Source organism: Lycium ferocissimum, chromosome 11 (genome assembly GCF_029784015.1).
Source record: "Lycium ferocissimum isolate CSIRO_LF1 chromosome 11, AGI_CSIRO_Lferr_CH_V1, whole genome shotgun sequence".
NCBI classification, from domain to species: domain Eukaryota; kingdom Viridiplantae; phylum Streptophyta; class Magnoliopsida; order Solanales; family Solanaceae; genus Lycium; species Lycium ferocissimum.
The window spans coordinates 3,055,702-3,080,561 of NC_081352.1; the positions used below are offsets into that span (position 1 = coordinate 3,055,702).

The 24,860-nt window shown below is 40.7% G+C and overlaps 1 long non-coding RNA gene across 1 annotated transcript; it reads left to right on the forward strand.

The window, feature by feature from the left end:
* The first annotated feature begins 509 nt into the window (after window positions 1–509).
* On the forward strand, window positions 510–1,126 carry LOC132038627 (uncharacterized). Its single transcript, XR_009410176.1, has 2 exons — window positions 510–619; window positions 827–1,126. It is a non-coding gene; the product is annotated as an uncharacterized LOC132038627 (long non-coding RNA).
* Window positions 1,127–24,860: the final 23,734 nt, after the last annotated feature.

Consider the following 24,860-nt stretch of genomic DNA (forward strand, 5'->3'; position numbering starts at 1 on the left):
CAAAATTTTATATACAAATTACATCTTTAAGGAAAAAATGGGGCCCCAAGCGATTGCTTTATTGGCCTTATAGTTGAGTCACCCTTGCACGCACACATATGTATATGACAATTAATATAAATGTGGAGGTAAACATGAGCCTTAGCTCTGATTAGTGCTTTGAGCTGATGTTGAGAACAATAAAAATAGATTTTACTGAAATATTTTTTGAGGTACTTGCAACTTTTGTTTCAAGTAATTTGAGACCTTATTATGCGTTTTCAGATTCTTCCCAGCATGTGTGCATTGAGAAAATCAATATTAGGAGGGGTCATGACGCTGTTGTTCTCAAAAGCAGCTGGGACGAGTATGGAATTTCCTATGGGAAACCAACCACGATGCCCATGTTGAAGGGGTTAGGATTCGGTCTATTTTGCAAGTTCTGGCATGGCTTTTGCAATGAGATGTCCGGTAGTATCTCCAATGTGCTATAGAAAGCATGTTTACTTAGGCGAGCTAGTAAAAGACCAAGCAGGAAGCTACGAGGAAAGACTATTTTGAACAGAGCAAGAAGTTAAAGAATATGTTCCTGGCGTACGAGAAGGACTCTGCTGACATGCAATCTTGACGGTGCTATGAGGTTCTTTTTTTTTTTTTTTTTTTCTGAGACTGCTGACGTGCAATGCTATTTTATGATCCGTCTTTTTATTGGAGAAATGCGATTAAATGGACATTCCAAAAAAAACCTTGTATATTATTCTCGAATGCGGTTCATGTTTTCATCATATGCACCTTATATTTCATCTGATATACATTAAAATTTAAACTGACATGAATTTAACTTTAGCAGATTCAGAATCTGAAGTCTGAAGAGCCTGGACTTGAAGAAAATAATGAGCAAGTTGAAGCAACTAAAAATCTTAGAGCACAATTTGAAGCACAAGCGGAATCTATTCTCTATTTGTTAAGAGTAATTTTTAAGATGTTTTTTTTATACATGCTTTAACTTTGTTTGCTCTTTTGTTAGGAGACAAATGTAATGTCATACAATGTAGATGAGTATATTTGTTTTTCAATATGATACTATAGTTCTTTGTAATTAACGATGAAATCTTAATGGAATGATGATTGTTTGTATGTCCTCCAATGTTTGTGTGCGCTTGAATTCAATGAAAAAACAATTACTACTTTCTGGAGCAATTCGAGAACGTAAAATCCAGTTATCGCTATTAAAGGAGTTAACGACCGGAATTATAATCAGCGAAGGGATAATTTGGTCGCTAAATAGGAATTTAACGACCGGAGCTTATGTCGTCGCCAAAGAATCTTTAACGACCGGTTTCTCAATCCGGTCGTTCACTTTTAACGACAAGGCTTTTAGCGACCGGTGATGACCGGTTTTTCTCCGGTCGTTACAAGCGTTTAGTGACCGGATTTGGACTTATAACGACTGTATTTCCCCTCGTTAAAAGCCTTTTTTCTTGTAGTGTCTACGATTCTTATTCACTTCTTGATATTAGCCTTCCTAATATAGTCGAGCTATTGTTCTCGAGTCTTTTGTATGATTGGATAGTAAATGTTGCATAAAGAGTTTTGTTCCTAAAGGATTCTATGTTGAATAATGTCCGTAACTTTCATAGACGGCCTCGGATTGCTTTGATACGTTCGTAAAGGATTCTATAATGAATAATGCCCGTAACTTTCATGGGCGGGCTCGGATTGGTTTGATACATGTCCACGATCCCTAAGATTCTCTTTAACATAGTACTAATGGCATTTAGAACGGATTTAATGTGACTATCGTTTTAATGCTCGAGCGTGATTACTTACTTATCTATCGAGTCTGAAATGATGAGTTATATGCATATGGTTTCTCACTACTCTACTCGTGCTAGCTGTTATTACTTCTTTCACTGCGTCCCGGGCCAGGACATGTATTCGTGCACAACTCCACTGCATTATTCACCGCGTCCCTCACTAGAGGGCCGGGGCACGTTATATGTATATGTATATGATGATATGATGATATGGGGGAGGCGGCCAGGATGGCATATGATGACTTCATTCACCGCGTCCCTCACTAGAGGGCCGGGGCACGTTATATGTACATGTATATGATGATTTTATTTACCGAGTCCCTCACTAGAGGGCCGGGACACGTTATACATGCATATGTACATGATGATTATTTACTTATGTCACTCAGTCTCATAATGAATTGGATATGATATGGACATGCACGATTTATGTTTCAGAGGCAAGTCTTATGATTTTCTATACTCCTTATTTCAAACATGATCCCCTCACATCGTATTTCATGCTTTACATGCTCAGTACATATTCCGTACTGACCCCTTTTCTTCGGGGGCTGCGTTTCATGCCACGCAGGTGTATACAGATGAGTAGAGGATATTAGTAGAAGATGTTCCAACTGGATTGGCGAGCTCCATTTCCTTCCGGAGTGCTGCCGAGTCAGAGTATTTATGTTATGGCATCTTGAGTTATGTTAAAGACTTTGCAGACAGATTCACGTATATAACATGTCAGTCTTGTAAGCGGCCCTGTAGGCCGATGTATCATTATGCATTATGTTACAGATTTCATACGATTATCGATTTTACTTGATTTGAAAAAGAAAAAAAAACATGTTTTTTTTTAAAGGCTTACATTATGCATTCATTTCATGATTTAAGAGTCCAGTAAGATTATGAGTATCACGAGAATCAGCGGGTTCGCTCGGCCCTAAGTAAGGGTCGAGTGCCCATCATGCCCTATCAAAAGTTGGGGTGTGACAACAAGGAGGCCGACGGGGAGTACCGCCAGACAGAGGAGGTGGCGATAGAGAACGCGGTGGCAGAGGGGGTGCTGATAGAGGATGTGGTGGCAGAGGGGGTGCTGATAGAGGACGTGGTGGCAGAGCACACCATCTGGTAAATGAGCCCGATGAGGCCGGTCCCGTTCGAGTCCAGCCGCAGCCGTTCGAGCCCAGCTACAACTCAGCTCGTCCATCGACTTTATCCCTACTGTCGACACTTGTGTTTATGCCGGCGCGCCTATTTGCAGATATACCTGAGTCTTCATCTTAACAGAGCGTAATAGGTACCTCGGGATACGTGATGACATGGATTGGGCTGGTCTTCACGCATCATTACGTGAAGAGCGGCCAGGAAGAAATGTAGACGGTCCCAGGTTTCTTTATTTCTCAAAGTTTCTTATCTCGGTTACTATTTAAAATACTTATTTAAAACATTAAAGTATATATGGTACTTATTATTTTGTAATTTTTCATATTTTAGGATTCACCGATAGTAGGTCCATCAGAGCCACCCACTTAGGTGTTTTCTCAAGAGCCTGCCGAGCCACAAGTGTCTTCTCATGAGCCTGCCGAGCCACATATGTCTTCTTATGAGCCTGCCGAGCCACAGGTAAGATTTTTAGTAAAACTTAATTTTATTCAATATAAGTTGAATATTACTTTAATTTTTTTAACATTTATTTGGACCTCGAATAGCACACCGCTCCAGCTCCAGTCGTACAAGATCCCGTTCATGAGACTATTTCGGGTCCTACACCAGACCCCTTTCTAGAGAAGGCTCAGGAGCCCGTCGACACACGGGTTTGATTTTTAACAAAAGTTTATGTATTCAATATAAATTAAAATTAGTACTAATTTTTTATATGTTTTTTTAGGTTCATCCTTCAGCGCCTGTGGACTTGTCTCCCGATCAGCTGGATGAGGAGGGTGATGTTGAGCCATTCAACCTACTAATCCCAACATATTGGCTCTAATCGTAGGAGTCGCCAAATAAAGTTATGCACTAACTAAAAAGTAATGCGCTTAAATCTAAACCCTAAAAAATATAACACTTAAACCTAATGATAACAAGTTTCAAACTTACTTCGAGCACTTTACAACCCCTAAAACGACGATCCGAACTATTAGGTTTGATAACGAGTTCTATTTAAAATATTGAAGTTCCGGAATTTTTTGGCATGGCTAATCTTCGGCCAAATTATGAAAATTGAGTGAAAATATAGAGTGAAATAATTGTTGGAAATTTTTGTAACCTTCTATAACACAGGAATTTCCTGCGTTATAGGAGTTAATCCATATAACACAGCAAATTGTTGCGCTAAAGGTGTTAGCCGTGCCGTTACGGTTAACTCCTTTAACACAACAATTTGTTACGTTAAGGGTAGTTTGGTAACTCTTTTTTTTCTTGGGGTATTTTGATTCATTTTTTTTATTGGGTCAATTAGGTTCCGGACTCAGAACATGATCAGAGTCACAGAGCTGGAGAAGGCCGAAGACATGATTTATTCCATCAATGAATAAATCTAAGTGAAGAAATACAAACATAGAGTAAAGAGCATAATGCTATGAAATAGGTCTTCAACATGTTCCATCATCCATCACAAAAGCAGGCTTAAGATAGAGTCAGAGGAATGAACGAGAAGGGGATGATGAAATAGGTTCGTGAACATGTTCCATGCCGTGACTGGTGTCCTACTTGGACACCCATACGTACCTACCTGATAGATCCGACATACTAAATAGCCAATCCGCTTAACATACACAAATCCATACAGATATAAGGCGCGTCGCACCAACATACATATATATATATATACATACTGAAACCTGTACAGAAGCCGTTAGGGCTATTATACCAGACAGAGTCGTATATCACACGTACCTACCCAGACCGTGACAACCCATATCCCACAAACATGTCTACAGGCCTCTAACATACAGAACAGAATCAGAAGACGGAATCAGAAGACGGGACAGGGCCCCGCCGTACCCAAATAGTCATATACAGAACGTATGTACAACAGAAGATATATACCAAAAATATCAGCTCCGGATCAAAGGGAGCTCTCCAAACAGCAGACCAATACCCTAAGCTGGCGGCGTAACCGGCGCGTCTGTACCTGTGGGCATGTAACACAGCCCCCGAAGAACAGGGGGTCAGTACGAAAGTGTACCGAGTATGTAAAGCGGAAACAAAACATACATAACTAAGATAACCAGAGTCAGATATGTAAAATCGTAACAAAACGAAAACGAAATAGAGCGGACATCGTAGAGCGGACGAGAGTGTACGGATTCGTAGAGAAGTCGGACTTACGTAATGTACGACGGAATCCTGCGTAATCGTACTTACGAACGTACGTGACGAGAATCGTTGTCCGGATCGGATTTTCGTAAGTGTGACGACGTAGTCATGATCCAAATCGGACATACAATCGTAACGACGAGAATCATGCATGCGAGTCATAATAACATACGTACGTACATATCAAATATCGTATCATAATCAAATACGGACAGATCCGGCCCTTTATTAAGGGACGCGGTACGTAACCCGGCCCTCGTAGTACGGGACGCGGTGGACGACGAATCGATCAAATGCCATCCCGGCCGCCATCCCCATAATATCACATAATCGGCATCTTATCGGATCATATCGATACGGACAGTATCCCGGCCCGCACAATCCGAGGGACGCGGTGAACAATGCGGTGAGGTGCACGAATCACGAACCCGGCCGGCGCGATGGAAGGAAGCATTGAGACATCCACGAACAGATCCATGAGAAACCATATACATACAGACCGACAAACAGACTTAATGAAACCGAAATAGTTCAAAAAACGGATCAAATCAGAGTAATCGGATTATACCTGAACAGAGCGTACAGAATCGTTCCAGATATCGGACTAATATCAAGATTCAGATAGATGGTCATAATACTCATTAGTTAACGGACGGAAACATAATCAAGGGTTACTTTTGAAAAACGGACAGAAACAGATCGATTTGACCCATACCGGGAGTATCAGGGTTTTGTGGGCCCACCTCGGACCCGACCCTAGTACAATACATAAATTATGGATAATAACCCTTAGGGAGTCGTTCATAATCATCTTAAAGTATTTCGACTCCATTTATGGAAGTTGCATACTTATAGGTCAATCTAGAGGAAATTGGTTCAATCTTACTGAATGATTTGGCGCTATTTTCAATCTCGAATTCCGAGAGGCAGAAGTACAATCAAAGCTCGTTTTCAAGCCTGATAGGCTCAGAACATGCCAAAGAATAAAGGGCAAGGCTTTACATACCTGGATTGCGGCTTACGCTCCTTAAATCTCAGTTCCGTTTCGTCCAAAACTGCAAATGGTCATTCTTACCAATTACTATTCATGCAAGCTAATATTTCAACTTGGGGTTATTCTTGGCTACCGAAATTCCGGCAGCACTTCCCCTATAATTATGACACCCCCGAGATTCAACTCGGCTCAAAACAATCAACAACAACCAACAACAACATCAACAAACCCAATAAAACGCAATATGACCTATTTGGTCATCTTTCCAACATAAGGTCATAACTTCCGTTTCCAACTTCGTATTTCCAATTCAATCTCAACATATTAATCAAGATCATTACAATTCCATTCGGAAACATATCATAACATTTCTACCACGCATATACAAAATATACGTAAAATATACAAAGCATGCAAACTTTCCACCAAAACCACAATTTATCCAATTCTTCCAATCTTTAACATACAAGTTCGTAACACATTTCCATCATCCAAATTCATCAACCTTAATCATAATTTACACCTTAAACACTTCATTCCCGTCATTTCATAAATTCATACTAAATCAACATAAACTTCCACATTCCATTTTCATACAACTTACATCATTTTTCCTACACTTACAATACAAGGATCATAACAACACATCTAACATATCAAACAAAACAATTCATCATTATTTCCAATTCTTCCATATCCACGGCCAACTTCTATATTTTTCCAACTCAATCAAATTCATTCTACTTCCATTTCCAACATGAATTCCATCATAATCACAACTAAAACACAACACTAATTTCAACTAACCAAAGCCATGCAACATACACATACATACGGCCATATACACACACACACATACACGACTTCCATACATACAACTTACAACTCCATGATTTCCTTGCAATTTCACTTATACTAATATTCATAAATCTTCCATAACAAAAAGAACATAGAATTCTTACCTTTTTCCAACTTTTCCACTTGCCAAAAGAAGCTCTTTCTTGCCTTGAAAATTATACCATGTTGGAGAGGGGCTTGAGCTTAGTAGTAATTCCAAAAGAGATGGATTTTTTTGAACCAAGAATAAGCTCCAAGAATTTTTCTTCCTTTTCTTTCTCTCTTTTTCTCTAGAGCCGAAAGGCTCTTCTTTTTTTCTCTTGATTTTTCTTTGATTTTTCTTGAAATTTCTAGAGAGCTTATCCCTTTATATAATTAATCACATGCACAATTAATTAATTTCCATGGACTTAAGCCTTGTTGGCCGGTTGGGCCTCCCCTTTGGGCCTTTGTTTTCTTTTTTTTTTTTTTTGGCCCAATTCATTATAATTCTTGTTTTGAAATTCCCGAAATAAATTTCCAAAATTCCAATTTTGCCCTTAGGCCTTCTCCGGTGTTTCCACATTCAAGCTTCCATATCCGCCACACACTTACTAAGAAAAATTCAACATGGCCTTCTTTCTCATAATTCACAATTATTTCAAATTTTCCGATTACGCAAAAAGGCGGGATATAACATCCTCCCCCCCTTTAAAACATTCGTCCTCGAATGTTAATTCAACCTCGTGGTAGATCAAAATCAGTCGGGGAGGTCTTCTTACCATTTACATACTTGCACTTAATCGAAGAACTTGTATCGACCTCCATTTTCCAACTTCATCCATCTTTCTCCGATATCACCTTTATTAGAGTTGCTGTTCGCACCGTCTTAAATCGGATATACGGCGGACGAATCTTAACCGAACCAGAGAAGATCAAACGGACGTCGAGACGGAGTCTTATCCGGAGTCGAAGTACAAAAATACGACGACGAATCATAATCCGACGATTGTCTTAAGCGAACTCAAAATCGAATCGTACGTACGAGGTATATCGACGGGTCTATAATCGAGTCGACATATAGAGATTTATCGGACGATTTCGAAATCGAGTCAAACGTATAGACACATACACCGGACGATTCACGGTCGAGGTCGGACGTACGTGTATATCGACGGATCCGCGGGGTGCGTACATGCGTAAATATATCGACGATTCGTATCGAGTCAGATGTACAGAGATTTATCTGACAGATTTGAAGTCAGAATCAGACGTACCGAAGTATATCGGACAGAATTATGATCGAAGTCGGACGTACAGAGGTATGTTAAACAGATACGTAATCGGATTCAGAGGCACAGGAGTGTAGCAAACAGAGCTTCACCGAAAACAGGGGTGCAGAAATATGGCGTACAGAATTGCGACCATAGTCAAACTGCTTTTTTTGAATCTCTAATCACTCCACATACTCAAATTCCACTTAAGTTACCCCAACTTCGCATTTAGTCTCCATATCCATATTTGTGAAAAATTCTTGACATACTTCCCAGGGGGGTCACCCATCCCAGGATTGCCCTGACCTTAGCACGCTTAACTTCAGAACTTCCATACATTCGGATGCGTTATCGGTAATATCACTGCGTCAAATGCCCCACACGATCTTTGCCACGTAATTTAGGGCAGTTCAGCGCCTTAATAAATTTTTTTCAGAAATTTTCGTAGCGGGTCCCACCCCGGTCCAAACTACACAATTACCATATTGCCCTTCAGGATTCCTCAATGTCTACTTCCACTTGTACTCATAATTTATCCTCCACTCGGGATTTCTAGATTTATACTAATGGCGGGGACATCTCAGTCGTCCCTACTGTCACCGGATAATATTTTACAAAAATCATACACACATAAGAAATTCTAGGAAACTCATATACTCATGAAATACTCAATTTCGAATCGACACGGGAGCCGCCGTGAGAGGTGTGTCCACCATCATCCTCGTCTGCGCTCCCTACCTACCTCGGCCTCCGCTATCACCCGCATCCGAATCGGAGGGGGTATCGAGTGGATGATCGGACAAATCCCGCTCACAGGTGACCAGATCAAAGAGAAATCCATAGCACTCTCCGAGGTAGCCGGGCTGACATGCTCACTCTCAGAAACAACTGGCGTACTGTAGGAAATCCTCTCCTCCGTCGTCCCAGAAGAAGGCTCCGATAGATCTGCCTCATAACTATCCTCCTCCGCGGAGGTAAGAAACTCTGGAGGGGTCATCGCCATATCCTCCGAGATGTCGCCATCTCTCGCGGCCATCCTCCGGACTCGGAGCCATCCTCCGCGGGATCCTCTATCCTCCGAGGGATCGGAGACTCGCCCTCGGAGGAATAGTAGGGGGTCCTCCGACGGATCCGTATCGTAACTATCCTCCGGGGGATCCTCCGAAGGGTCCGACTCAATCGAGTAGCTGGGGCTCCGCCTACTCGGCCCCGGTGACATCCTGGGGGCCTTCTTGGCACCCCCATCTCCATCATCAGAAGCGGCCCTCTTCATCTTTATCCTACAATCACCTGCAAGGAGAGGGTCAGAAATAATTTCCCAAGATACCGACGCAGATGCTCTTTTCGAGCCTCGGCCGTAGACACAACAATTCGTTGGAGGAGCCATCCTAACAATACGGCTCTATCGCACGATCTAAGATTTCAACAAAGGGTAACATAACATCCTAGATGTCCTGTAGCCTCCTGTTTATAGATGTGGGGCCCAACACACCGATAAACAAGACTCTACTAGACACGGCCTGCAGACATTCCGAGAACCGACCGCTCTGATACCACTTTTGTCACGACCCAACCCCGTGGGCCGTGACTGGTGTCCTACTTGGACACCCATACGTACCTACCTAACAGATCCAATATACCAAATTGCTAATTCCGTTTAAACATACATAAATCCATACAGATATAAGGTGCATCGCACAAACATACATATATATATATACATACTGAAACCTGTACAGAAGCCGTTAGGGCTATTATATCAGACAAAGTCGCAAACTCACACATACTTACCGAACAGTGACAACCCATCTCCCACAAACATGTCTACAGCCTCTCTAACATACGAGAACGAAACGGTAATCAGAAGACGGGACAGGGCCCCGCCGTACCCAAATAGTCATATATACAGAACAAACAGACAACAGAAGATATATACCAAAAGTATCAGCTCCGGATCAAAAGGAGCTCTCCAAACAGCAGACTGACGTCCTAGACCGGTGGCGTATCACGCGGTGCGTCCGTACCTGTGGGCATGTAACACAGCCCCCCCCGAAGAAGCAGGGGGTCGCACGAAAGTGTACCGAGTATGTAAAGCGGAAACATAACATACATAATAAAATAACCGAGTCGATGTATAAAATCGTAACGGACGGAGATACGAAATAGAGCGGACGAGAATCGGATCGTAACGGAGTCGACTTACGAGTGTACGGACGTAATCATATTATGTCGATTTAGGAAATGTACGACGGAGGCATAATGCGGATCGGAGATACGAAGTGTGACGACGGACTCTCGACGTAACCGGATCTCAAATGTGACAGACGAGTCATGATCCAAATCGGACATACGGATCGTAAAGACGTAATTATGCATGCGAGTCATAATCATATACGTACGTACATATCAAATATCGATCATAATCAAATACGGACAGATCCGGCCCTTTATAAGGGACGCGGTAACGAACCCGCCCTCGTAGTACGGGACGCGGTGGACGAGACAGAATCGATCAAATGCCATCCGGCCGCCATCCCCATAATATCACATAATCGATCATAATCATTATCGGATCATATCGTATACGACAGATCCCGGCCCGCACAATCCGAGGGACGCGGTGAACAATGCGGTGAGGTGCACGAATCACGTAACCGGCCCGGCGCGATGAAGGAAGCATTGAGGCATCCACGAACAGATCCAAATGAGAAACCATATGCATACGGACCGACATACGACGTAATCAAACCGAAGTAGTTCGAAGGTAAGTCAAATCGAGTAATCGGATTATCGAACGTAGAGTATCGTAATCGTTCCGATAGGTCGGAATAATATCAAGATTCGTAAAGATGGTCATAATACTTATTAGTTAGCGGACGGAAACATAATTAAGAGTTACTTATGAAAATCAGATAGAAACAGATCGATTTGAACCATACCGGGAGTATCAGGGTATTGTGGGCCCACCTCGGACCCAACCATAATAAGGTACGTAAATTATAGATAATAAACCTTAGGGAGTCGTCCATAATCATTTTAGAGTGTTTCGACTCCATTTATGGAAGTTACATACTTATAGGTCAATTTAGAAGAAATTGGTTCAATCTTACTGAATGATTTGGCGCTATTTTCAATCTCGAATTCCGAGAGGCAGAAGTACAATCAAAGCTCGTTTTCAAGCCTGATAGGCTCAGAACATGCCAAAGAATAAGGAGCAAGGCTTTACATACTGGATTGATAGGCCTTACGCTCGTTAAATCTCAATTCCGTTTCGTCAAAAAACCGCAAATGGTCATTCTTACCAATTACTATTCATGCAAGCTAATATTTCAACTTGGGGTTATTCTTGGCTACCGAAATTTCGGCAAAGACTTCCCCTATAATTATGACACCCCCGAGATTCAACTCGGCTCAAAACAATCAACAACAACCAACAACAACATCAACAAACCCAATAAAACGCAATATGACCTATTTGGTCATCTTTCCAACATAAGGTCATAACTTCCGTTTCCAACTTCGTATTTCCAATTCAATCTCAACATATTAATCAAGATCATTACAATTCCATTCGGAAACATATCATAACATTTCTACCACGCATATACAAAATATACAAAATATACAAAGCATGCAAACTTTCCACCAAAACCACAATTTATCCAATTCTTCCAATCTTTAACATACAAGTTCGTAACACATTTCCATCATCCAAATTCATCAACCTTAATCATAATTTACACCTTAAACACTTCATTCCCGTCATTTCATAAATTCATACTAAATCAACATAAACTTCCACATTCCATTTTCATACAACTTACATCATTTTTCCTACACTTACAATACAAGGATCATAACAACACATCTAACATATCAAACAAAACAATTCATCATTATTTCCAATTCTTCCATATCCACGGCCAACTTCTATATTTTTCCAACTCAATCAAATTCATTCTACTTCCATTTCCAACATGAATTCCATCATAACCACAACTAAAACACAACACTAATTTCAACTAACCAAAGCCATGCAACATACACATACATACGGCCATATACACACACACACATACACGACTTCCATACATACAACTTACAACTCCATGATTTCCTTGCAATTTCACTTATACTAATATTCATAAATCTTCCATAACAAAAAGAACATAGAATTCTTACCTTTTTCCAACTTTTCCACTTGCCAAAAGAAGCTCTTTCTTGCCTTGAAAATTATACCATGTTGGAGAGGGGCTTGAGCTTAGTAGTAATTCCAAAAGAGATGGATTTTTTGAACCAAGAATAAGCTCCAAGAATTTTTCTTCCTTTTCTTTCTCTCTTTTTCTCTAGAGCCGAAAGGCTCTTCTTTTTTTCTCTTGATTTTTCTTTGATTTTTCTTGAAATTTCTAGAGAGCTTATCCCTTTATATAATTAATCACATGCACAATTAATTAATTTCCATGGACTTAAGCCTTGTTGGCCGGTTGGGCCTCCCCTTTGGGCCTTTGTTTTCTTATTTTTTTTTTTGGCCCAATTCATTATAATTCTTGTTTTGAAATTCCCGAAATAAATTTCCAAAATTCCAATTTTGCCCTTAGGCCTTCTCCGGTGTTTCCACATTCAAGCTTCCATATCCGCCACACACTTACTAAGAAAAATTCAACATGGCCTTCTTTCTCATAATTCACAATTATTTCAAATTTTCCGATTACGCAAAAAGGCGGGATATAACATCCTCCCCCCCTTTAAAACATTCGTCCTCGAATGTTAATCGAACCTCATGGTAGATCAAAATCAGTTGGGGAGGTCTTCTTGCTACTTACATACTTGCACTTAATCGAAGAACTTGTATCGACCTTCATTTTCCAACTTCGTCCATTTTTCTTCAATATCACTTTATTAGAGTTGCTCGTACTGTCTTAAATCGGATATACGGCGGATACGTAATCTTAATCGAACCGAAGATCAATCGGGCGTCGGACGGAGTCTTATCCGAGTCGAAGCACGAAATGCGGCGAGATTGAATCATAATCCGACGATTATCTTAAGCGGTCTCAAAATCGAATCGTACGTACGAAGTATATCGACGGTCTATAATCGTAGTCGACATATAGAGATTTATCGGACGTATTTCGAAATCGAGTCAAACGTGTAGACACATACACACGTATATAGGCCGGACGCATGTGTGTATGTATCGACATCCGCGATCCGGCGTACATGCGAAATATTTATTCGTATCGAGTCGATGTTGTAAATTTATCGTACGTTTGAAATTAGAATCGACGTACCAAAGATATCGGATATTTAATCATGATCGGAGTGGACGTACGTAGGTATGTTAAACAAATACGTAATCGGATTCGAAGCACGGGAGTGTAGCAAAAGAGCTTCACCGAAAGCAAGGGTGCGTAAATATGGCGTACGTAATTGCGACCATAGTCGAACTGCCTTTTTAGAATCTCTAATCACTCCACATACTCAAATTCCACTTAAGTTACCCCAACTTCGCATTTAGTCTCCATATCCATATTTGTGAAAAATTCTTGACATACTTCCCAGGGGGTCACCCATCCCAGGATTGCCCTGACCTTAGCACGCTTAACTTCAGAACTTCCATACATTCGGATGCGTTATCGGTAATGTCACTGCGTCAAATGCCCCACACGATCTTTGCCACGTAATTTAGGGCAGCTCAGCGCCTTAATAATTTTTTTCAGAAATTTTCGTAGCGGGTCCCACCCCGGTCCAAACTACACAATTACCATATTGCCCTTCAAAGTTCCTCAACATCTACTTCACTTGCACTCATAATTTATCCTCCACTCGGGATTTCTAGATTTATACTAATGGCGGGGACATCTCGCCGTCCCTTGTCACCGGATAATATTTTACAAAAATCATACACACATAAGAAATTCTAGGAAACTCATATACTCATGAAATACTCAATTTCGAATCTGACCTGGGGAGCTGCCGTGAGAGGTGTGTCCACCATCATCCTCGTCTGTCTGCTCCCTACCTACCTGGCCTCCGCTATCACCCGCATCTGAATCGGAGGGGTATCGAGTGGATGATCGGACAAATCCCGCTCACGGTGACCGGATCAAAGAGAAATCCATAGCACTCTCCGAGGTAGCCGGGCCGACATGCTCACTCTCGAAACAACCGGCGCATCGTAGGAAATCCTCTCCTCCGTCGTCCCGAGAAGAAGGCTCCGATAGATCCGCCTCATAACTATCCTCCTCCGCGGAGGTAAGAAACTCTGGAGGGGTCATCGCCATATCCTCCGAGACGTCTGTATCATAGCCATCCTCCGCGGGATCCTCTGCTCCAGGGATCGGAGACTCTGGAGGAATAGTAGCTGGGTCCTCCGACGGATCCGTATCGTAACTATCCTCCGGGGGATCCTCCGAAGGGTCCGACTCAATCGAGTAACTGGGGCTCCGCCTACTCGGCCCCGGTGACATCCTGGGGGCCTTCTTGGCACCCCCATCTCCATCATCAGAAGCGGCCCTCTTCATCTTTATCCTACAATCACCTGCAAGGAGAGGGTCAGAAATAATTTCCCAAGATACCGACGCAGATGCTCTTTTCGGAGCCTCGCTGTAGACACAGCAATTCGTTGGAGGAGCCATCCTAACAATACAGCTCTATCGCACGATCTAAGATTTCAACAAAGGGTAACATAACATCCTAGATGTCTCGTAGCCTCCCGTTTATAGATGTGGGGCCCAACACACCGATAAACAAGACTCTACTAGACACGGCTGCGTACATTCCGAGAACCGACCGCTCTGATACCACTTTTGTCACGACCCAACCCCGTGGGCCGTGACTGGTGTCCTACTTGGACACCCATACGTACCTACCTAACAGATCCAATATACCAAATTGCTAATTCCGTTTAAACATACATAAATCCATACAGATACAAGGTGCATCGCACGAACATACATATACATATATACATACCGAAACCCCGTACGTAAGCCGTTAGGGCTATTATATCGTACAAAGTCGCAAACTCACACATACTTACCGAACAAAGTGACAACCCATCTCCCACAAACATGTCTACGGTGCCTCTAACATACGTAACGAGAATCGAAGACGGGACGGGGCCCCGCCGTACCCAAATAGTCATATATACGTAACAAACGGACGTACAATGTAAGATATATACCAAAAGTGTCAGCTCCGGATCAAAAGGAGCTCTCCAAACAACAGACTGAAGTCCTAGACCGGTGGCGTATCACGCGGTGCGTCCGTACCTGTGGGCATGTAACACAGCCCCCGAAGACAGGGGGTCAGTACCGAGTATGTAAAGCGGAAACATAACATACATAATAAAATAACCAGAGTCAGATGTATAAAATCGTAACGGACGGAGATACAGAAATAGAGCGGACAGAATCGGATCCGTAACGAGTCGGACTTACGAGTGTACGTACGTAATCATATTATGTCGTATTTAGGAAATGTAGTCGACGGAGGCATAATGCGGATCGGAGATACGAGTGTGACGACGGTGACTCTCGTACGTAACCGGATCTCAAATGTATGACTTAGACATGAATCGTAGTCCGGATCGGACATACGCGCGCGTAATGCTTACGTAATGCATATGCAGTCATAATCATATACGTACGTACATATCAAATATCGATCATAATCAGATACAGACAGATCCCGGCCCTTTAATAAGGGACGCGGTAACGTAACCCGCCCTCGTAGTACGGGACGCGGTGGACGTACGTAATCGGATCAAATGCCATCGGCCGCCATCCCCATAATATCACATAATCGGATCATAATCATAATCGGATCCAATCGACGATACGTACAGATCCCGGCCCGCACAATCCGAGGGACGCGGTGAACAATGCGGTGAGGTGCACGAATCACGTAACCGGCCCGGCGCAAGGAAGGAAGCATTGAGGCATCCACGAACAGTACAAATGAGAAACCATATGCATACGGACCGACATACGTACGTAATCAAACCGAAGTAGTTCGTAAGGTAAGTCAAATCGAGAATAAAGCGAGATCGTATCGAACGAGTATCCGGAATCGTTCCGCAGGTCGGAATAATATTCAAGATTCGTAAAGATGGTCATAATACTTATTAGTTAGCGGACGGAAACATAATTAAGAGTTACTTATAAATCAGACAGAAACAGATCGATTTGAACCATACCGGGAGTATCAGGGTATTGTGGGCCCACCTCGGACCCAACCATAATAAGGTACGTAAATTATAGATAATAAACCTTAGGGAGTCGTCCATAATCATTTTAGAGTGTTTCGACTCCATTTATGGAAGTTGCATACTTATAGGTCAACTTTAGAAGAAATGGTTCAATCTTACCGACGGATTTTGCGCTATTTTCAATCTCGAATTCCGAGAAACGGAAAGTGTCATCGAGGCTCGTTTTCAAGCCCGATAGGCTCGTAACATGCCAAGAATAAAAGGGCAAGGCTTTACATACCTTGGAGTGCGGCTTACGCTCGTTCAATCTCAATTCCCGTTTCGTCGAAATAAAAACCGCAAATGGTCATTCTTACCAATTACTATTCATGCAAGCTAATATTTCAACTTGGGGTTATTCTTGGCTACCGAAATTCCGCAAAGCACTTCCCCTATAATTATGACACCCCGAGATTCAACTCGGCTCAAAACAATCAACAACAACCAACAACAACATCAACAAACCCAATAAAACGCAATATGACCTATTTGGTCATCTTTCCAACATAAGGTCATAACTTCCGTTTCCAACTTCGTATTTCCAATTCAATCTCAACATATTAATCAAGATCATTACAATTCCATTCGGAAACATATCATAACATTTCTACCACGCATATACAAAATATACGTAAAATATACAAAGCATGCAAACTTTCCACCAAAACCACAATTTATCCAATTCTTCCAATCTTTAACATACAAGTTCGTAACACATTTCCATCATCCAAATTCATCAACCTTAATCATAATTTACACCTTAAACACTTCATTCCCGTCATTTCATAAATTCATACTAAATCAACATAAACTTCCACATTCCATTTTCATACAACTTACATCATTTTTCCTACACTTACAATACAAGGATCATAACAACACATCTAACATATCAAACAAAACAATTCATCATTATTTCCAATTCTTCCATATCCACGGCCAACTTCTATATTTTTCCAACTCAATCAAATTCATTCTACTTCCATTTCCAACATGAATTCCATCATAACCACAACTAAAACACAACACTAATTTCAACTAACCAAAGCCATGCAACATACACATACATACGGCCATATACACACACACACATACACGACTTCCATACATACAACTTACAACTCCATGATTTCCTTGCAATTTCACTTATACTAATATTCATAAATCTTCCATAACAAAAAGAACATAGAATTCTTACCTTTTTCCAACTTTTCCACTTGCCAAAAGAAGCTCTTTCTTGCCTTGAAAATTATACCATGTTGGAGAGGGGCTTGAGCTTAGTAGTAATTCCAAAAGAGATGGATTTTTTGAACCAAGAATAAGCTCCAAGAATTTTTCTTCCTTTTCTTTCTCTCTTTTCTCTAGAGCCGAAAGGTTCTTTTTTTTCTCTTGATTTTTCTTTGATTTTTCTTGAAATTTCTAGAGAGCTTATCCCTTTATATAATTAATCACATGCACAATTAATTAATTTCCATGGACTTAAGCCTTGTTGGCCGGTTGGGCCTCCCCTTTGGGCCTTTGTTTTCTTATTTTTTTTTTGGCCCAATTCATTATAATTCTTGTTTTGAAATTCCCGAAATAAATTTCCAAAATTCCAATTTTGCCCTTAGGCCTTCTCCGGTGTTTCCACATTCAAGCTTCCATATCCGCCACACACTTACTAAGAAAAATTCAACATGGCCTTCTTTCTCATAATTCACACCCAGGCGTGTGTCCTAGCAAAACTTGTATTAGGTTGTTTATCAAATAGAGTTGATGTTTTACAATTTCGAGTCTAGAAAAGAAGCATATAGTTAGTACATAAACGTTGTAAATTCAACTTCAAGTTGGAGGTCAACTTGAAGGTTGCTTGCTAGTCAGAGGTTGATTAGTAAGATTGGGATCAGAGGTTAGTTCCTAGGCTGTAGAGGTTGTAACGTGACTTTACAGAGGCTCACTGTTGTTGTGGAGTTTGGCGTAAATCCTACAGAGGTGTAGGTCATGGTTTTATCACCCTTGTGAGCTGGGTGGTTTCTGGGTAAAACTCATCATGTCCTTTACTTTCCTGTTCATTATTATTGTGCAAACACGTACGTACAACAAGTAGAGCAACGTGTTCTATCCTGAGGTGAAAATTAGGTATTGATCGTGATAGACACTTAGATCGTGCAACTCTAAGCTAACACCTTAAGAGGAGATCATGATTCATGCTGAATGCTGCACCACCTACAGGACACTCTGAGGGTCAATTAACCAGAACGCCACCGCTGTTCAATGGACAATATTATCAATTGTGAAAGGCTCACATGGAAGATCACTTGCAAGCTGAGGATTATGAGTTATGGGACAGGGTCATTAATGGATTTAGAAGATGGAATAGAGGTAAAGAAAGAAAAGGTTGAATATGTTGAAAGTGACTACAAGATTCTCGAAAATAATGCAAAGGCCAAGTATGCTCTAATCTGTGGTCTTGGATCTTATAAATACAACAGGATCTCAGGATGTACAATAGCCAAATAAATATACGATGCCTTGAAGACAGCTCATGAAGGAAGCAGCCAAGTAAGGAAATTTAGAAAGGCTATGCTCTCCACTGATTATAAAAAGTTCAGAATGAAGCCAGGAGAGACAACTGTTGAGATGTTCACTCGATACACCTCTATTGTGAATGAGTTAACCTCACTGGGAAAGGTCATCTCCACCGAGGATTCAGTTCATAAAATTTTGTGAACCCTGCCAAAGTCCTTCAAGATGAAAGTCTGATAAGAATCGAATTGGGAAAGAACCAATTCAATCCAAAATGCGGAATTTAAGGATACGAAGAAAAGGGGATGAGGAATAGAGGATAAAAGTAAGACCCAATTAGGGAGAATTTATGGAGAAATCTAAGTATATTAAACCTAGACCCTTCCAATTGAATCCGATCCTAAAAGAACCACTACTATTTGACACTCAAGGCAAGAGATTCAATTTGAATCCACAAATAGCAATCTCTTCATGAATATCAATGGACATAAAGGTTGACAAACCAACAATGGATTCCACCATCATATTGACTAAAATAGCTCTAGAATCTACCTAACAATCTATCACTCAAAATATGAGTATCTCTCAAATATTCATCATAAAAATCTAAGTAAATGAAATGAAAGACAAGCTATATATACAAGCTAAGTAAAGAAGACTAATAGGCAATTACAATGCTACCGTTAATTAAGTAAGGGCCTTGTTTGGCGTCTTCTTGGTGTAGTCTTAAATTCACGAATTGGCCTTCAATGGCCAAACACGCCCCTCCTTGCATAGATGACCCTGTAATCAACCTTGCGTGCATGGCCTTCTTGCAAACATAACCTTCCTTGCACAAATAGCCAACTCCCGATCTTGTCCAAGTTTGCACGTGTAGCCAATTTGCAAAAATGTCCCTGTTTACAGGTTTGGCCACTTTGCGCATTTGGTCCCCTTTCTAGTAGCTTCTTCTTCAATCAATTCCCAAGCCACCTTCCACACATCATAAGCCATCTTGTGTGGCTTGTAGGAACCTCTGAAGTCCTTCCATGCCATCCTTGTCATCTATGCCGCTTGTAGAGTTTAAAGTTCCATGACTTAGCCTTGGGTGGATGGCTTAAAGTGAAGTGTGCCAAGTAGGATCATATCAAAGTCACGGCCATCAAGTAGCAAAAGACATAGAGGAGATGTCTCTAAATGAACTAGTGGGAAATCTAAAGACCTATGAGATGAACATGGGGAATGCTAGAATAGAAGAAGCAAGCTCAGAAAGGTCTTTAGAGCTCAAAGCCACAAATAAAGAGGATGAAAATGACATGGCCCTAATTCCAAGAAACTTCAGGAAGTTCCTAAAATGAGAAAATCAATGGAGAAAAGGCAACACTTCTCAAGGAACTAGAAGTTTTGATAAAGCCCAGACAAGAAGATGTTTCAAGTGTGAAAAAACTGATCACATAATCAAAGATTGTCCACTATGAAAAGTTGAATGGAATGAGAGAGGGAAGAAAAGGAGAAAAAGAGCAGGCGAGCAAGAACAAGGAAACCTCAAAAGCGATGGTACCTGCCTAGGGTTCTGATGATCACTCTGATGAAGAGGTTGACCATATTGCTCTCATGGCTGCTAATCATTCAAAATCAGAAACAGAGGAGGACATCAAGGTAATCACTTATCGGTTCAAAGATAAGTTAGATCAAATATCAAAGAAAGAAACCTTGATGAACACCCTAATTGATGAATATCAAGAGATGAGCACAAAGAGAGTTGAGCTACAGGGCGAATTTACAAGCTTAAAGGATCAGCTGTTGAATTACGAAGTTTCCAAAGACATAATTGAAATGAGAATTCACTGTTGAAAGAACAGGTTGCTCAACTTGTTTCATTAGTCCTGGCTCTTCAATCCAAAGTTCTTAAGCTGACTATTAAACCAAGATAATGTGAGTCTAGTAGTGAGCCACGTGAGGTTGAGTTTGAACTGCAAAGGGTAAAAAGGGAGCTACATCTGGAGAAGGAAGTATCTAGAGACCTCATAGGAAAGCTGCTTAGAACAGAGCATGATCTTGAAAGGGCAAATCGTTGGACTCAAGCTTCTCAATTGCTCTCAAGTCTCACCAGTCAAATGCATAATATAACCACTAGACTGGGATTTGACATAACTGCCAAACAAGAATTATCAGGAGAAGAATTATGCACTCTTTGTGGTAGATGGGACATTGCAAGATTGAATGACCGGTGGACATGAGCTACAGGGCAAGAAATCTGAAGATTGCAACTAGAAGCACCAAGCCAATCAAGAAGGGTGCAACTGGTGTTGGAAACAGGTTCAACTTGGGCTCTGCCTGAATGGACAAAGAAAGAGCTAATCCATCCGATGGTCAAAGAAAAAGGACCCAAGCTTGCCTGGGTGCCTAAAATTAACCCTTGATTGTTTTGCAGGTAAGAGCAGTAGAAGACCAAGCTATAATAATATACGAATAGTGCTTTCTCAAGTCAAAAAAAGAATCACAAGATTAATTCTACTCACTCTCAGAATAGAGGAAAGAAGTCGCAAAAGAAGTTCATTCAGTCCACTTAAACAAGAAGACAATCAGACAGGGGGAACCTAGATGAAACAAGTAGATGAACCCGGTTCACCACTGAAAGACAAGCAAAACATTCTAAGCAGGACTTCAAGTGAAAATTTAAGATGAAAAAAACACCTCCTATGAAGAAAGAATACTACACAAAGACAGGGGGAACATCTGATATAGCGACTACGGAACCAATCAAGGTCACTACACTTACAAGGAAAGATGAATGGTCAAGGATGAAAGTATTAGTAGGATTCATACCAACAAGGAACAAACGTCAAATGATGAGATTAGGTGAAAGACAAAAACTGAAATAAGGGAGAAAGCAATTATCCACAAGAGCAAAATGGAGGATCAACAGAATTGCGATTACTCATGCATCTATCAAATAGGTTTAGGAACCTGTTCTTCAAAATAAAAGAAGGTAGTAAACTGGAACAGGTATTGTCCACTCCTGAGAATAAGGGCTAAAATTCTGGATCACAAAGGAAGCAAAAAGGAGGGAACATTCTTGAAATATATGCAACACTGCTAGAATTCCAGCTTAGTTGAAGGTGGTATGACACACTAAAAAGGGGGTAGATTAATCCCAGTGGCTGGCAAGATTAAAGAAGTCTTCCCAAGTGGCTTATAAAAGAAAGAGTTATGTTGGTGTTGGGAATGATTAAAGCTGCACATAGGTTCCTTAAAATTTGGCTAGGAAGGTTGTTTCAGACTATGTGGTTCTTCGAGTAATCAAGATATTTTACTCAGTCTTGTCTATTTAGTTGTATGTCCTATACCATAATAGGTTCATGATCTTTTTAAAGTCTAACATTATGACTGTCATATAAACAGGCCTGAAATCAAAGATTGCATATGCTTCGTCAATGCTTCAGATTTTTATTCTTCTCCCTCGAATCAATTGCATACTCAGATCATGGAATAACTTGCACAACCTGTTCTCCCTATCCTAGTCTAGTCTAGCCGTCATTAAGGGTGTATTGAGAAGAGAAAAAGTGAGTCATGATGATAATCTTGAAAAGCTACCAAAATCAGATCACTCCCTTCCTAAAAAGACTCTTCAGCTACCCTCGTTATCACGACATAAATCGGCTACAACTCCTCTAAACCTCATTCAATACACTCTCTCACCACGAAATCAAATTGAAAAAAATAATGTCTGATTCCTCATTAGGTTCTGATCAACCTCCCTCTTCCACACACTCCCTTGATTCCTCAAAATCAAATTATACTCATCACTTCACCCTAGTTAACCCGCCTTTCCCTATTATACAAATATATATACCAACTAGAAATGCGAAAGGAGAAAGAAAATGGGTTGGATTTCATAAAAAGGGGAATACATTAAAAACCCAATAACAGGGAAGAATACAGAGAAGATCAGTGATACTATAACTCCTCGAGAAAATGAGTTGTTTTACACCGCTATCTCATCTGAAAATGATACAATCGGGCTATTACGAAAAAGGAGCTATGGAGACATAAGGGTTCATGGAGAAGTATGGAAGGTTGAAATAGAATAGAACCCTCCACCATCAAGGAAAGGAGAGGAGTCCGGATCTTTGGGAAAAATCGGTGGAAAAATATGGGGGGTCTTCTTGGGGGAAAAGGATGGATAAAGATAGAGATGTATCCAAGAGAAGGAACTGATTCAAATGGAGATTATAGGGAAATAGACGACGAAGAGATATCCTCCCCTTCCAACCAAAGTCATTCTGTACCTTCCAGCTAGAATCCCCTAAGACTTAGATTGTAACCTCCACATTGGTAACATTCACTTTAAAGTGACTAGGTTCTCTCTAATTTTATCCATGTATAAATCTTAGAGTCTAGTTCTAATGATCTGTTATATATGGTTGTACTCAAGGGACTTGAATTGAACTTGTTGAAGTTAATGGAAAAAACTATTGCATATCTTACAAATCAGTGCCTTATTTCTGTGACATGAATGTTTTTTTGACTTAAATGAGTAAATGTTCTTATCTTGTGTATATGCGATAGCCCCAGTGGCCGTGAGTTCAATATTGATTAAAATTAACTGGCCCTAATCTAAATTAACTTTTTAATGATGCCAAAATGGGGAAGATGATCACTGTGCTTGTGATGCTTACTTTCTTTATGACTCATACGCTAACATGGTTTAATCTTAATTCAAATTCGAAGCTATGGGATGTTTGGAACAGGTTGTTCGTGGCGTAAAGAGCACAGGGTTTGTCATCATCAAAAAGGGGAATTTGTTGGCATTGGCAAGTCTAAATGCACATCTGGGTTTTGATGATTGATAAAGTGAACAGAGTAAACATACAAGGTGAATAAAACAGGTATAGAAACATGGTTCAGACAGAGCATTTGAATAAAGCTAGACAGATGGTTGAGGTTCAGAAGATGTTCCAACACAGTGATATGTCTGAAAGAGCAAGCAGCACAGGATGGCTAGAACAAGTTCATAGACATGTTCCATTCCAAAGAAGCTACTGGAAAGAGCATACTCGTGAACCCAGACAAAGCATGTGTGTCAATGCAAAGACAAGTGCAATGATCAGATCAGAGAGATAATTAACCATCCACATACATGATCTATCATAAAGACAGATGTAGAGAAAAGGAGATGAAGATGACTCAGTCATAGAGCAGTTCATTGAAGAATAGAACAACTTTGAAAACATGTTCTATCACAAAGAGTCATCAAGTGCAGTGTTGAATGAATCAGGAGAGAAGAGATCATGAGGAAAAAAGGTGAAGATGGCTCAGAATTATTTTGTTCAAGTAAAAAGAGTTGCTAACAAAACATATGAACCAGATCTGCAAACATGTTTCAACAGAGTGCAAGAACATGATCAGAGTCACAGAGCTGGACAAGGCTGAAGACATGATTTATTCCAACAATGAATAAATCTAAGTGAAGAAATACAGACACAGAGCAAAGAGCATGATGCAATGAAATAGGTCTTCCAACATGTTCCATCATCCATCACAAAAGCAGGCCTCAAGATAGATTGGAGGAATGAATGAGAAGGGGATGACGAAACAGGTTCGTGAACATATTCCATCTCAGACAGTGCAGAGATTCAGAGGCGGACGAACCAGGTGGATGAAACAGGTTCATGAACATGTTCTAGCGCAAGTCCTACAACAACTAGGATTTGCAGTTTTATGGTAAAGACTTGGCGGTCAAGATTATAGGATTCCTTGCCATAATTAAACAAGGTTCTTCAAACTCCTACAAGGACAATGAAGTCGATCCAAAAGGCAAGAATCCCAATTCAACAAAAACCCTAATATATCTCATGGGCCTACTCGAAGAGGGTTTTGTGTTTGTCGACTTGTTGTGCACTCAATGCTATATATATCCAAGTCTTACTAAGAAGAAG